General features: G+C 38.0%; 1 protein-coding gene across 1 annotated transcript in view; it reads right to left on the reverse strand.

Annotated features, from left to right (window-relative positions):
• Positions 1-14,329, reverse strand: part of htr1fa (5-hydroxytryptamine (serotonin) receptor 1Fa) — a 28,810-nt gene extending 14,481 nt beyond the window's left edge. Inside the window, exon 1 of the mRNA XM_040028352.1 lies at positions 13,928-14,329. The gene's annotated coding sequence lies outside the window, so the exon portion shown is untranslated. The remainder of the gene's footprint in view (positions 1-13,927) is intronic.
• Positions 14,330-15,092: the final 763 nt, after the last annotated feature.

Below are 15,092 nucleotides of genomic sequence, written 5' to 3' on the forward strand. Positions count from 1 at the left end.
ACATGACTATTATAGACACATTTCTTGAGAGATTGATGTGTGTATTACTGTCAGAAACACATGAAATTACTGAAACTTCCATCCTGCTGACTCAAACTGCATGTTCTTCACTGTTGAAAACAGACGAGTGATTCAAGACTGCAAGGTGAAAAAAAGCTTTGAATTCTTTTGTATGCAGCTTTAAAATCTGAATACAGTATCAAAAGGCTGACATAGCTGTAGGGGGTTCAAAAATTACTATGATTAATTATATAACTCTAAGGTGTTAAGCTTTCAAAACAAATTTTCAAGCAAGTCAGGAAAAAAAACTACAATATTTAATCACATATTCCAGAGTTTTGAGTGGTGAATTACTAGGGTTAATTTCTGATGAGTACTAAGTAAATTGGGTGTAATTTGAGGAGACTTTTGCTAATTTTTAATTTGATTACTTTTGGAGTTTTAAGTATTGCTTTTGCTGGAAATGGCACTTGCATTGGTATAAAAAACAGTGTTAAATTTGTAATATGGGAAATCAATTGTGGATATGTACTTGTGTAAAATATACAATGAAATTTAAATGTATTGTATAATGGCTCTTCTATTTACATACATTAGTAAAAACCTCAACAAATGAATATTTATTGTGACCCCGCTTTGCCTTTAAAATCGCAATAGTTTCTCTCAATACTTGACAACACAGTTAACACAGTTCTTCTGTGGATTTATCCTGCCTCAGTTTCTTTTAATTTAATGCCATACCGACTAGGTAATGTGGAGATCAGGGCCCTGTGGGAGTCACACCATCTGGTACAGGACTCCTCACTCTTCCTCTGCTTGTTCTCCGTGGCTCTGGCTATATTTTTGTCATGCTGCAAAGTGAATCTGTGAAAATACTCCATATATGGTTCTGTGTAAATGTATTTGACCCTTTTCTTATCACTCTCTTTCTTTTTGCAGTTTTTGAAAAATATTTTTACACATGACACACTTATGTTTCTGATCATCAAACAAGTTTCAATATTATATAAAGATAACACTGGCAAATACAAAATGCAGTTTCTAAATGTTGATTTAATTAAATCTATCCAAACTTAAATCGCCCTATGTGAGGGAAAAAAAGGGTTTGCCCCCTAAACCTAACAACTGGTTCTTCCCACCTTGGCAGCAAAAACGTAAAATCAGGCGTTTGCAGTAGTTGGCAATGAGTGTTTTATATCTCTGGGGAGGAATTTTTGCCCACTCTCCTTTTGCAGAATTGTTTTAATTCAGCCATACTGCAGGGTTTTCAAACATGAATGGCCTGTTTACGTTCTGCCAAAGAATCTCAAAGGCATTTATGCCACTTTTGACTAGGCCACTCCAAAACCTCTATTTTGTTTTTTGTTTTTTTGAGTGATTCAGAGGTGGACTGGTGTACTCTGGATCATTGTCCTGCTGCATAACTGGGGGATTTTCTTTTTGGAATTTCAGAATTTCCCCATACCATCACACTACCTCCATGTTTGACCATTGGTATGATGCTGTTTTTATAAAATGATGTGTTAGTTTAATGTCAGATGTAATGGGACTCACAAAGTTTTGTCTTGGAATATTTTCACTAAAGTTTTGGGAATAATCAAGATGTTTTTTGGCAAGTGTGAGATGAGCCTTTCTGCTCTTTTTGGTTAAACAGTGCCTTTTCCCTTTGAGCTCTCCTATGGGTTTTTGCCAAGTCTCTTTTTTATTGGTGAAATAAACAGACCGTAACTTAGAGAAGTGAGTCCTTAATTTCTGTAGTTCTTTTGTGACCTTCATTTCATTTCATTCATTTCATTTATTTGTTCATTTTCAGGCACAACAAATACCTATATTGAACATAAAATGCACAAAACAAAAAACAAAAATTGCCTGAAAAAGGAGTGGGACGAAGAAAACTTATTAAATCCCACCCCTATACTCACTCATCAACAAAAAAAACAATAAACTTCCCGCAGCTACACCCATCATTGCATACAGACCCATCAACAGCCCCGGGCACATACAAGCATCCAAACGGCAGCTCGCAAACAACAATTAGAGCCTTCATAACTGAATACAGAATATATAAATTATAAATTGCATTACCACAGGTAACAGGCAGTAATAACTACAAGTAACAAACACACATACATATACATACATATATATCTACACACACATGTACATATATGTACATACATACGCACACTTTTTTTTTTTTTGATAAGTTGTTGATTTGCTCTTGGAGTAATCTTGGTCTAGCCAATCTTGGGAAGGTTAATCACTGTTTCAAGTTTTCTCCACTTGTGGAAAATGGCTCTCACAGTTGTTTGCTGGTGTACCAAAGCCTTAGAAACCCTTTGTAACCCTTTTCAGACTGATAGCCAATAACCTTGTTTTCTCAGTTGTTTCTTTAGAGTGTTGATTGTTCCTATTTGAGATCTTTTAGTCTATTTCACTTTGTCAGACAACTTGTTTTTAAGTGATTTCGTTATCCACATGTCTAGCAGTAATCAGGCCTGGGTGTAGCTAGTGAAACTGAACCCAGCTTTCCAAAAAATGTGTCTCATCACAGCTGATTCATGAATTAACAAGGGCAGAGATTTACTTTCCCCCCCAAATACTGACAAAGTTCTATTGCGAGACTATCACTGTGCTCTAAACTGCTTTAGTGGGAGGAGGCTTTCCTGCAGACTGAAGGGTGTCATATCAAATGTAGGAACGTAATAAGATTAAGTAACAATATTTCTAAGAGTGCAATAGAATCTTTTTGTTTATTTGTCTTGTTTTCAACTAAATGCTAAAATATTTAAAAGAATGTGATGAATCTCACGTCTACTCACAGCAGCAAGCAATTGGTTTATAGACACACATGCACTTCCTGCTGTATTTAATCAGTTCATGATGCGTAGGCAAACTTTGAAGTTACAGAAAACAAAGCTTATCAGAATACATTTTATATCCCTGTCTTTTACTACTTCTTTTACTGCTTATTAAAGTCTACTTTGGATTTACCAGAGAGCACATCACTGGTAATTGTTTCTGGGCTTCTACATTCAAAGCTACACAGAAATAAGAAGTTTACACCAGTACTACAGTACACTGTGCTTCACGCCACACTCAGACGTAATATAAAAAACAATTCTGGATACAGCTTAAACTTTTGTGACACAAGATTAGATTACTTTTGCCTTTAATGATTTTCACCGGTGTAATGATGGATACGGATATTAAAAAAGATGAAGATTCAAATACAGAGATTAGTCAGTCCCTTGTAAAGCCTAAAGCCTACCCCCCAGAGTGATCTAAATGCCCTTTTTATTTTACTTTATTTTGATCTGTGATCACACCCACCTGTTATTCAAACAATTTTCTAACAAAACAACCAGTTAGAAGAACACTGGCTTGAAGGGAGGGTGGCCTTAAACACATAGCAGCTAAAATAGCTTCTTTAATACAGTGGGTGAACTGAGGGGGCCGCACAGAGGCCCAGAATGAGATAAATCAGGACTTCTTGAACAGCTATACTCTAGTAGACACCAGGAACAAACATAAGATGTTGGCTACGTTTCTATTTTAAACTCATACTAACGCCAAAAGTCAACACAAGTTTTACATCTACAGTATTTTATCCAGTGCAATGCAAACTGAATTGAAAGATTTCTGTTCTCAGTGAAAATGACTAATTTGATAGTTGCTGTTAGTAAAAACAAAATGTTTGGGGTCAGGAAAAAAAGGAAGCTTTAATAAGGTCAGAAAGTCATTTTATTATATCAGTTTTCAGTATCATCAGTTTTGAATAACTGTGACCTGCAGTTCAACATTAATGGCTCAGTGTCACTGCTTCTTTTTTGTTTCTAATTATCTCTGATCTTCCAATCAAAAATGAAAAAAGGACTACACTCCTGTTCTGCACCTCAGATGTCACATGATTATGCCATATTGAAAATCAGTTTGTTTTTCCATCCGTACATTTCCACAAATTTCCCTGCTCTGACCAGCCCTTTAGAGGCATTACAACCAAGCGAACACTTGCATCAGTGGACATGCATTCAGTATGTTCAGTTGATGTCCCAATTTAGGAGGTTTCAGAATGTTGCAGTTTCTGAAGAGAGAAGAGTTACATCAACTTGTATACACCACAACCTGAACATCTAATTCAAACATTTTCTTTCAGGGCGAGCTGGAGCCCTTTTCCAGTTTTCATGGGGTAAGACGAAGGGTACATTGGGCAAGTCACAAATTTGTCATAGGGCTAACACAGAGACACAGACAACCATTCATGCAGCCAAATGAGAATAGCCAATTACCTAAAATGCTTCTCTTTGAACTGCAGGAGGAAGTCAGAATACCCAGAGAGAACCCACGCAGAGCCATCTCATCTACAACACCTCTGTGGTAAAACCTTTTAATGTGTGTGTGGACTGAAACCTTTGATGGAAACATCACTACAGACAAATATGGTAATTTTAGATGCAGTTACAATTTTGTTACCTTATTTGGAAAAAGTGACTTAACAGACATTTATGTAAATTAAACTTTTTGAGATTGTCACATCGGTCACTGTGGGCTGCAGAATTTGCAGTAGAGAGTTGCAAAAACAGAAATATCATGTATTTTAAAAAAGTGTCTTGCCATTACAGTCCTACCAATACATTATGTTTAAGCTTTCATGTCATAACAAATGAATTGCTGAGATAAATTCTCTGACCAATTTTGACATCAGGATGCTCGAGTACATCGGTACAGAGCAATCAAAATAAAAGCTTAGCAAATCTTGGTATGCATGTTTTGAGCCTGAGACGCACCGACAGCACACAAATCCATTGTGCTTTTTGATCCTTACTCTGAAGTATGCACATTTCACAAGCAACAATACTCACAGTTACAGTGTAACTCACAAACACCTAAACACACAAATAATAATGCAACATTATTTTACTTTCCTGCATCTACAACCCTCCCACACATACAAAGTTAACAGCTCTGGAAGTTGCTAGAACGGATCGATGAGGTCACTGCCATTTCTCACTGGAAGAGTAAAGGACAAAAGCTGCACAATCGGATCACAATCAAAATAATTTCAAACACCCTTGCATCAGTGATCTGTCCAGGGTGTACCCCTCCTCGCCACATAACAACTGGGATATGCTCCAGAGGCTCTGTAACCATGTAAACTGAACGAGCAGTTAAGGGATTGGATGGATGAATTTAGTTTGAAAACAATCTCACCAATGTGACTCAGCTGGATACTAATTTAAGCCACATTGTTTTGGTAACATCACAGAAAACACTCCTGTTTTTCTTTTTTAATAAATCAAAACTTCGTGATTTATTTAACAGGTTTGTCCTCAATGAAGAAATCCTGAACTGACACACAACTTGTGTTCCCAGTGGTGAAAATGAGCTGAAATTGAACTACAAGCAGAGGGAATTATTTGACCTTTTAAGTGGAGGATGTTTCAACCTGAACTGAAGAAAACCGCTAGGGAAAAGCCAATTAGAAATTTGTATTCAGACTGCTGGTGCCTGGATGAACAGCACTGAAAATCCCTTTAAGCTGCATAACTTGCAGTACATACCATTCAAGGCTCTACTAAAATGCTGTACCCCTTTACTCCTGTCTGGGTCCCCAATTCACAAAGCAATAACCTTTTAATGAAGATTGTTCAATTCTGCAGGACAGTGTGGCTAAAACCACTAAAAACCAGGACTAAATGTCTTTGCAATGTTTTTCTTTGGAGGACAGATGCTGTCGGCTGTCTTAGACAGAAGCGTTTCTGACCCGAGCACTTACAGTTATTGAATGCATCATAAAAGAAATCTAAAGATTGAATTTGATGCCATCAATAACATTGTTTCATCACCCCACTCTTCTCTACAATGCTTCTCTGTCCATGGCTATAATAAGTTCTTTACTCTTTTCTTGATAAGGTTATGGTTATGAGGAGCAGTATTCGTCGTGTGACGTATCAGCTTCATCTCTGACTGTTCAGAACTTATTTCAACTTATCAGCTTTCAAGCTCTGATGCCATTGATTAGCAAAATGAAGTCATCTTCTACTAATACTGTCCTCTGTTAGAAGTTTTGTCAGTGTTGGCCCTGCTAGAGTAGCAGTAATTAAGCCCTCATTGTCAGGATTTACCTACCCCTATTTTACTTAAGTAGTAGCCTTGCTTAGACCCTGCTGTGTCCTTGAACTATAGCCAGCTACAGACAGGCACAATATTTATGATGATATTCAGCCTGGCTTTTGGAAAAAAGGTACTTTTCCTCATGAGAGCTCTGTAGCTGCTCTTCTGAGAATTTAAATGATCATTTAATATCCTCTTATCCGCGTGATTGTTCTGTGTTAATGCTACCTGACCTCTGCATTTCACTCCTGATTATGAAGTTTGCAACTGGTTAGCGTGTCAGGCAAAGGTATATACTGGTTTACTTCTTATCTTAAAAATCTGGGGTTTGCTATGCATTTTTTAAACTTCACACCTCCTAATTATCTCATAATGTCTAGCAGAGCTCAGTTATTGTCTTTATGTTTGCTGGCCTTGAGACATGTTGTAGAGAGTTTTACAATATGATACCACTTTGATTATATTTACCTTTTCCTTAAGGGGAAAACCTTATAAAGCTTAGAGTTCATAAAGGCTCAAATTCATTAATGCTGTCAATAAACAGGTGCCACACAATTTCTTAGAGCTCGCAACAGATAATACAGAGGTTTGCCAGAAAATTCTACGTCAATGATTGCGCAATTTCTTGGGACAATGTCATTTGCTGCTACTAGGTCAAGCAGACAGTCTTACAGCACCTCTCTGTGTATGTCTCTTCACTGGTCCCTGTCGCATTCAAGAGCAAGTTTAAAATTCTCATCCTTATGTGCAAATACTGCATCAGCTCCTGTGTATGTGGTCACACAGTTTGCCTAAGGACCCTGGGTAATCAAGCTTTTGAGGCTGTGGCATCTGAACAGTGGAATGCGCTGCCTGCATCTCCAAGGTTTACAGTTCATAAATACATAAAACCAGAACTGGTACACAAACATTACCCAAATGCCTGTTTGAGCAGACATGTATTTAGGAAGGATGTTTACATTTTAGCTTTTGATTTACTTTCATCACTCGTTTTATTCATTCTTTGAATAGCTTTTAATCTTGGGTTATATTTTTTTTTAATTTCTCTACTGTTTTTTTAATTTCAGTATTGTGTAATGGCTCTTATTGGATCTCTCTGACTTTTATCTGTCTTCCTAGATTTTTACATTATTGTGTAATTTTAACTATGTAAAAAATGTAAGCTCATGGACCGTGAAATCATCACAATTATTTGACCTTAGCTATAAGGAGTCATAAAAGTCTCTGTATTTTGGGTCCTTAAACATGTTTGCATTATATGCTTTTCAAAATAACATGCTTGTGTGTTGGTGTTGCATCTTCTCCCTCCCTGTGTGTGTCAGTGTGGCACAAACACAAGAGCGGAGTAGACACATGAAATGGAGGCCTTGAGAGACAGGTAAAGTAAAGATAACGCTGCTGAATCTGACTCTTTACATTTGAGTAAAAGCAATAAAGACTTTCAGTATTTGTTAAGCTGGTTATGACAGTTCTGTTTAGGTTCAACAGCTACATCTAGGGATGTTCCTGGAGACTAATTTATTGAAGTTAAACAAGAAAATAAATAGACTAGTCGACTAGCCTAAAAGACAGAAAAAAACGACAGAAAACATTTAAAACTGAGCCCAGTCTAATCACTCAAGTTAAACAATGGTTTCTTAGTTATATTCCGGTTTATTCTTACACAGACTATATGCAGCCACATAAAAGTACTACAGAAGCATGCCAGTTAGCAACTTGAATTTCTGGTGTCAAACAGCAACATTTTAATGTAGAGTTAATTAGTCGCACTCATCCCTACTATATCTAGGTGTTATCCAAAAAACCTGTGGCACTGTCGGTGCTTTGACGCTTCCCATGATTTCTTTTCTCACTTGACCCACTAGAACAACACCCTCACTGTGTACCGGAACTCCCGATTTCCAAAGAAAGATACTTGGCCAAGCATTGTGTCTTTTCATCCTGTTAGTGAAGTGCTCAACATGGTTGTGTGTTGGTGCTATGCAGAGCTTAGCACAGCATTGTCTACATGCTGTAGCTGTGTACTGTCCATCCATCCATCCATCCATCCATCCATCCATCCATCCATCCGTCTGTCCATCCATCCATCCATCCGTCCATCCGTCCATCCGTCCATCCATCCATCCGTCCGTCCATCCATCCATCTGTCCATCCATCCATCTGTCCATCCATCCGTCCATCCATCCATCCATCCATCCATCCATCCATCCATCCATCCATCCATGTCTAGCTCACAAAGGCAGTAGTCTAAGCAGAGAACCCCAAACCTCCTTCTGCCAGGCCATGTCCTCATCCCATCTCAGAGGATACTGACGCAAGCCTGCTAAGAATTATTTAATTCTCTCTTAGAAAACCTCCCCCAGCTTCCCAAATGACCAAACTCCTTATCCTATTGATAAGGGACAGCTCATCCACTCTTAGGAGGAAACTCATTTCTGCCACTCAAATCTGTGATCTAATTCTTTCCATCAGTACCTAGAGTTCATGGCCACAGATGAAGGTGGGACCATAGACTGACCATAAACCTTAACACTCAGCTCCTCTTCACCTTAACAGACTACTACAGCATCCACATCACTACAGACGGCACCAATCCATCTATCAATCTCCCACTTCACTCTCCCCTCACTACTGAGTAAGATCCTGATGTATTTAAACTCCTCCACTTGGGCAGAAACTTGTCCCTGACCCAGATCCAAAGTAATATTTTTTCAGAGTTTCTTCCTCTTCACTTTTAATTTTGCTGTCATTACCTTACCCGTACATGACAACTTTTCAACAGTACAGCATTCTACCTACATAAAGCATCAACGCTGTGGGCTTACATGCTGTATTTGAGTTGGAAGACTACATGCAAGAACATCTGTATTTACATAGACAAAGACTTTTGCAAACGTATACTAAGGTGTAAAGCCTGCGGGAGGCTTATAGATAGGGAATGTTTTCACAGATAGCTGTCAGAGTCAAATTTAAGCAATTTTAGGCTTTGAAAGGCATCAGCAGTTATCTACAGGCCACTTTGCCCTTTGTTTCTAATGGTGATCCACTTTTAATAAACCTATTAGAGCAGATGAAAAGGGAACAGCAGAATGCAAATACAGCGTGAATTTCTTTATTACATGGTACTTCCAACAAACAATCACCCCCACTTCAATAAAAACATGTCTACCACCATCACTGTTTCATAGTGTATCATCAAATGTGTTTAAGAAAATGAACCAAATAGTGCTGTTTGCTTGCCTTCACCTTTTTCATAGCATGTCCACATCATAAATCTGTTTTTTTAACATTATCAATAATATTATTGACAGGAATGTTATATAATTTATATAAATGATACAAAAATAACTGCACCTTTTGGAAGGATAAGTTAGTGACGCTTTGAGTTTTCAAAGGGAAGAACTGGCAGAAAAAGGGGGAACTGTGCTACACTATTCCCTTTGGGATGAATGCAAGGATTCTGTGAGACTTTCAGGTCTCCAAAAGACTTTTTGGGCTGTCTCTTTGATGCAGCCCCCAGAAGATATGCAGGCATAGAAAGAGACATAGAATAGAATTGAATACATGGATGGACATATGAGATCCTGTGGTCTTTACTGCATTGCTCTCAGAAAACAAACCTAACCAAGTCATATTGTTACATAAGCTTTCAAGATGAGCATATAAGTATGATGAGTTGTTTATTTCTTGCAACACTCTGTGTAATGGACATTACAGCCTCTAGGTGCCGCTAATGGGTCTTTATGGGTCCCCCCCCCCCTGTTCCATTAGGAGTCAATTTCATATAAGATGCCATAGGGGAGACCATCTTTCAAGGTCCAGGGCAGAGTCCACTCAGTTAGATATGACCAGATGATGGACTCTTCAGGGCTAATAACAAACCCCTGTTTTTCTTTTCATTTTGTATTTTTCTTTTAGAGTGTGCATTCATCACCTTTGCAAAGTCATTTAATGTTTAATGGCTTCAATTTTTAAGAATAAAACAAGTAAATAGGTGGCTATTTTATTGTTTCTGCACACTTATCTATCTCTCTCTCACACACAAAAATGAGAGTGTGCAATATTGCTATGTTTGTTCTCTGCTGTCATGGTTTTGAGCATCGCCTTCAAAAATCCATGAAAAAAACAATAAGAGCTGTCAAGATTTCGGTTTCTTTTGGCGGTTAATGTTGGCATAAGAACCCTTAATTTGAATTTTCATCTGCCATGTACTGGTGACAATTAATTAAACATTGATTCGGGGAGGCCTTGGACTTTTTAAGGTAGCTGGAAAGCAGTAATGCACATCTTTTTAGGACAGGCAGAGCTATGAGACAGAGAATTCAACAAGATATATTTTCATTGTCTGGTAGCAATTGGTCAGATGTGTCTAGACAGGTTTTGATTGAGGCTCTTGATTCTGTGACATGTGTCAGTGAAAAGATGTACATCAGCTATGTGGCTGGGCTTTGTTAAGAGCCAGAGGGAAATGGAAAGAAGACAAGATAATGCTTGTCTCAGAAGTCTTTCTTTAAAACGATTTAAGCCATTACATTTATGAAAAATGTGCCAGCCCTCATCTGATTTACTTGGATCAGCTGAAAGAGAAATCTTAAAAGCTTCATTTCTCTAATAAAATTATGTTTTGAGGTAAAAGACTGGCCACAGGTAAAGGATAACATGTGTATTTAAGAGTAAAGACAGCAAACAAATACCCCTTCAGGACAAACAATATAAGATGTTCTATTTTGCTGATATACTGTCTTTTGTACTGCTGATACTATCAAATAATTCAAAGTGTAAACAGAAACAGCAGGTCTTGTCTGCATACCAATCACAAAACTACAGATATTACATACTTTTAAATATTTAAAGAGTCTTATGTTAGATGAAGAACTCTCAGCTAAGCACTGAAATCCACTGTGATGCAAACAAAACAAGTTTATCGGAGCATGACATAAACAGAAGGGGAACACAAGGTAAATATCATTTTTGTAGTGAGCAAACACATCCGCTACACCTTTTGGTTTAGTTCATCTACTCTGTGCTGTTTGCTAGTTTCCTTTGAGGGGCTGCAAAAAGTCAAACTGTAAAATATTCAGAGCACAATGCATCAACGCACAGGTTATTCAGTATTGCCATAGAGCTTTGCTCTTTACTGCTCATCCCTTATGGAGTAATTATAATAATAATCCTGCAGCCCAAGCTTACAGCCTAAAGTTTACCAACATTGCCTCTCAGAACTTCTCAGAGGCATATTTTTCAGCTACCTTTCAGCGTAAGGGAAATATTAATGTTACATTCACATTTACATAAAGTTGCAGGGATGCTTTTATCATTTCTTACACAGAATACCGTGATGCACTCTGGGTGAATTAGCAGAATGTGTGACATGGGTGTCTGTTTTATTGTTGAACCCTTGTCATTTTGTGTTTTGTTTGCTTTTTCTGTTGCTAAATGTTTATATATATATATATATATATATATATATATATATATATATATATATATATATATATTCTGCTCATTTTCCATGTTTTGTTTGCTTTTAATGTTTCTCTTTTTATTGAAGTCTTTGTAAGTCTCTCCAACCCCACCCACCTCCTTCCCCGAAGGTCCCTAAACCCTTGTTAAGAAACACAGAAGTAGTGTAGTACCATTGCTATTAAAACTGTCACTATTAAAATGGGATCTCATAAATTTCCTATCTGTAAATTTGACCTTTGACCAAAATCAAATGTGTCAGCTAAAGATGTATGAAGCTTTAATAATTTAATGAGGTAAATATGTGCTTGCAGAATCAAGCATGATCACAAGTAAGGATGAGGTAGGACAAACTGTCAATAAAAACTAGCCTCAGGCAAAATTGATTCTATTGCTGTACTACTACTCTTATTGATGTTTAAAAAATAAAATCCTACTCTGTCTTGCAGTATATGTTGCAACATAAATTTTAGAATGGATTTTGCAATGACTTGGATCTTTTTGTTAAGCATGAAATGGATAAAGCATCACTCTGGTATGTGATATTGTATCTATGGGAATCAGTTAGCATGAGCTACACTAAATACTTGCTACTCCGGGGCCCTCATACCATCACGAGCCACGACGTGTCCTTGGTCTGACTCTGCTACTCATCACTGAGGTCCACTATTTTTCTTTCCAAGATAACTTCGCAGCTGTAATTAAGTTCCATAAGTAAATGTGTCACCTTGACCAGAAAAAGAGCCCAGCGTGGAGACCTTCTCAAATATTTCATGTCATTTAAATGAAAGAGTCCTTAATACTGTCCTCAAGCTTCTGAAGGATGGTGTGGCACTTTGCTGTGCGTGCACATGGACCACTCTAGTATCCTGGGAGTTATATCCATATGTACATCTTATCTCAATATTAATGTCAGTGGAGCAAGATGTATATCCTTTATAACGAGGCAGGAAGTCAGGGGTGGATGAACATTTACTGTGTCCAACTGACATGTAGCCAGGACAAGCCCTGCGATTAGCATTGAGATTTCCATATCCTGAAAACACAGACTTTCACCATTAGCCAAGTCATTGTATAACCTTACTATAAACTAACCTTGCCATATTTTCCATAAAAAGACTCAGCCATGTGCACACATCAGGGAAGAAATACTCTTTTTTTCAAATGTTGTTAGTAGATATAAATGTTGCCATTTAAGTTAATGATGCATTTTTCCAAATTGGCCCATTAGGATATTGACATTCACATCTGCAGATGTGCATGAACATGCATGCAGTCAGATATGTGACCATGCTTGGTTCTCACAACTATATGAAAAAGCAAAGCCTCTCACTCCTTTGATGCCATCACTGTTTCTCACTCTCTCTTTATCATACCAGCACATAATCCTACACATATGCTGTAATACGCACACAAACACGTCCACACTCCCTTCACATACAAGGCTCTGCCTGTCTCTACCACACATCATCCTCCTCCTTGAGCACACTTGATGTAATGCTGTAGGTTTGATCTTCCATGGGTTGGTCCAGGAACACCAGTGAACCTGCTGATGCTGCTGGTCAAAGAACTATTTCATTGCAGCAAAAAAGCCTTGTAGCTGAATTCCACCAGGTATTTGGAAACCTGATTGCCTGCTATAAAATGTCCTTCTGATGTGAAGCACATTATGAGCAGCCAGAGAATATGGCTGTATTATATACTCACAAACACACATGTAGCAACTGGAAAGCCTTTGCTTTCAGAAGAACATTTCAAGACACGATTATTTTTTTCCTCATCCTTTTTCACTCTTGATAAGCCATGAAGATCCAAACAATACTCAGTCAATGCAAAAACAGCCTGTACCAGAAGCAGGTACATTAATTTGTTGCTGTCTCTTATATAATTAAAACCGCACGCTCATTATGAAGTCACTGTGTTAGATCTGAGAGGAGGGTAAACTGAATAAAATAAAAGAAAACGAAGGAATGTAACTTTATCAAAAAATGAAAAGGTACAAGTGTAAAGATGGTGCATCGTTCCTCAGTCTTTTTGAACATCCAGTTCAGACTTTATCGAATTATAAGCGTGGAAATAGTTGTGCTTTGCACAAAGGTGGAGGCAAAGTGGGAGCTCTGCTTTGATTTATACATGTACAAAGACAACGTTGCAATATCTGAGTGACATTTCAAAAAGCAATTAGGGTACCAAGACTATATTGATGCCACATTAATTAAGCTTAATATGCACTTGGCACATAGAGATCTGTCTCTGTCTAGAAAGTACTTCCTAATTTCGGTCCATGAATTCAAAAGCTGAACACAGTCTGTCTCTCAATAAATGCACAACCTGCAGAAAATAAACTTACCCACTCTTCCGCTGCAGCGATTAAATAACAGACGAAACCAGTCACTGAGAGAAGTGTATTACATTCCCCATTAATGTCCATTCACAGCTCAACGACGCTCACGCCGACACCCGTCCGTGTGCCGACGGAAGGGGACGCGCAAGCGAGAGCGCGCCACTTGGCCAGCATAGACAGAGCTCTGAGAGATGCGTCAGTAAGGAGGAGGTGTGAAGACAAGATAAGAGTAATAACAGCCCTCCAGTAATGAAGGAAACGAGTATTATTGTGGCATTTTGTATATAACTTTGCCAGATGTGCAAGAACGTCGCCTAGCCTGCTACTGGTTCGCTATGACCTTAGTGTAATGCAGCGTAATTGGGTATCTTATACGATGGAAACGGGGTAGTGGATACAAAACGAGGATATTTGACTGCTTAAATGTGTTGGAGCCACACGCAAGTTGTGAACATGCATGCATCAGGTGGAGTACAGAATGGTTTTAACTTCTGTAACTTGAGTTTTGCACCAACATTTGTGCTGAACATAAATAGTTAACATTAACATGGGGAATTTGTAGCAGCAGTACACAGTGCCTAGAATATGCATCATTGGTCACATTAGCAAGCAAACTCGCTGTATTGCAGAAACACACTTATTTTACAGAGAAAGTGTGAAATCTGTGCAGGTTTCATGAGGAGGCGATGAAAGCCTTCATTAAAGAATGCAAACAAGTATGAAGCCACTAGAAAAAAAAATTAATGGAAAAAGTAGATGTAATTTTGGTTGTGTTGGTGGTTTAGATGTTGGTCATTACTAGGGAATTGGAAAACACTGATTATAAAATGAGCTGGCTTGTGATCTAGAGCTGGAGGTGTGTGTTATCAATCTCTCAACTCACCTCCCTCTGAGCACTGCAGCTCTCTGCTGTTTATTTAGTGTTATGTAAATGTGTAGTCACTATGTTTCCTGTAAGAAACCATTGGTTGATGTTTAGTCTCTTATGATTGACTGGTGGATGTAGATTGGCTTTATAGCTGTTATGGCAGGGTGTGGAAATAAAATATGGCCACTTTGTGATGTGTTGCGTAGGCTGATCATGCACTGTGGACTTGCATTTGCTTCATTTGATTTAATAAGAAAACATAAGACTGGAAAATGAAAATAAATTGGTCTTAAATTTTCTGCA

The sequence above is a fragment of the Simochromis diagramma genome, unplaced genomic scaffold (genome assembly GCF_900408965.1).
Source record: "Simochromis diagramma unplaced genomic scaffold, fSimDia1.1 OVJJ01000343.1, whole genome shotgun sequence".
In the NCBI taxonomy this organism is placed as follows: Eukaryota; Metazoa; Chordata; class Actinopteri; order Cichliformes; family Cichlidae; genus Simochromis; species Simochromis diagramma.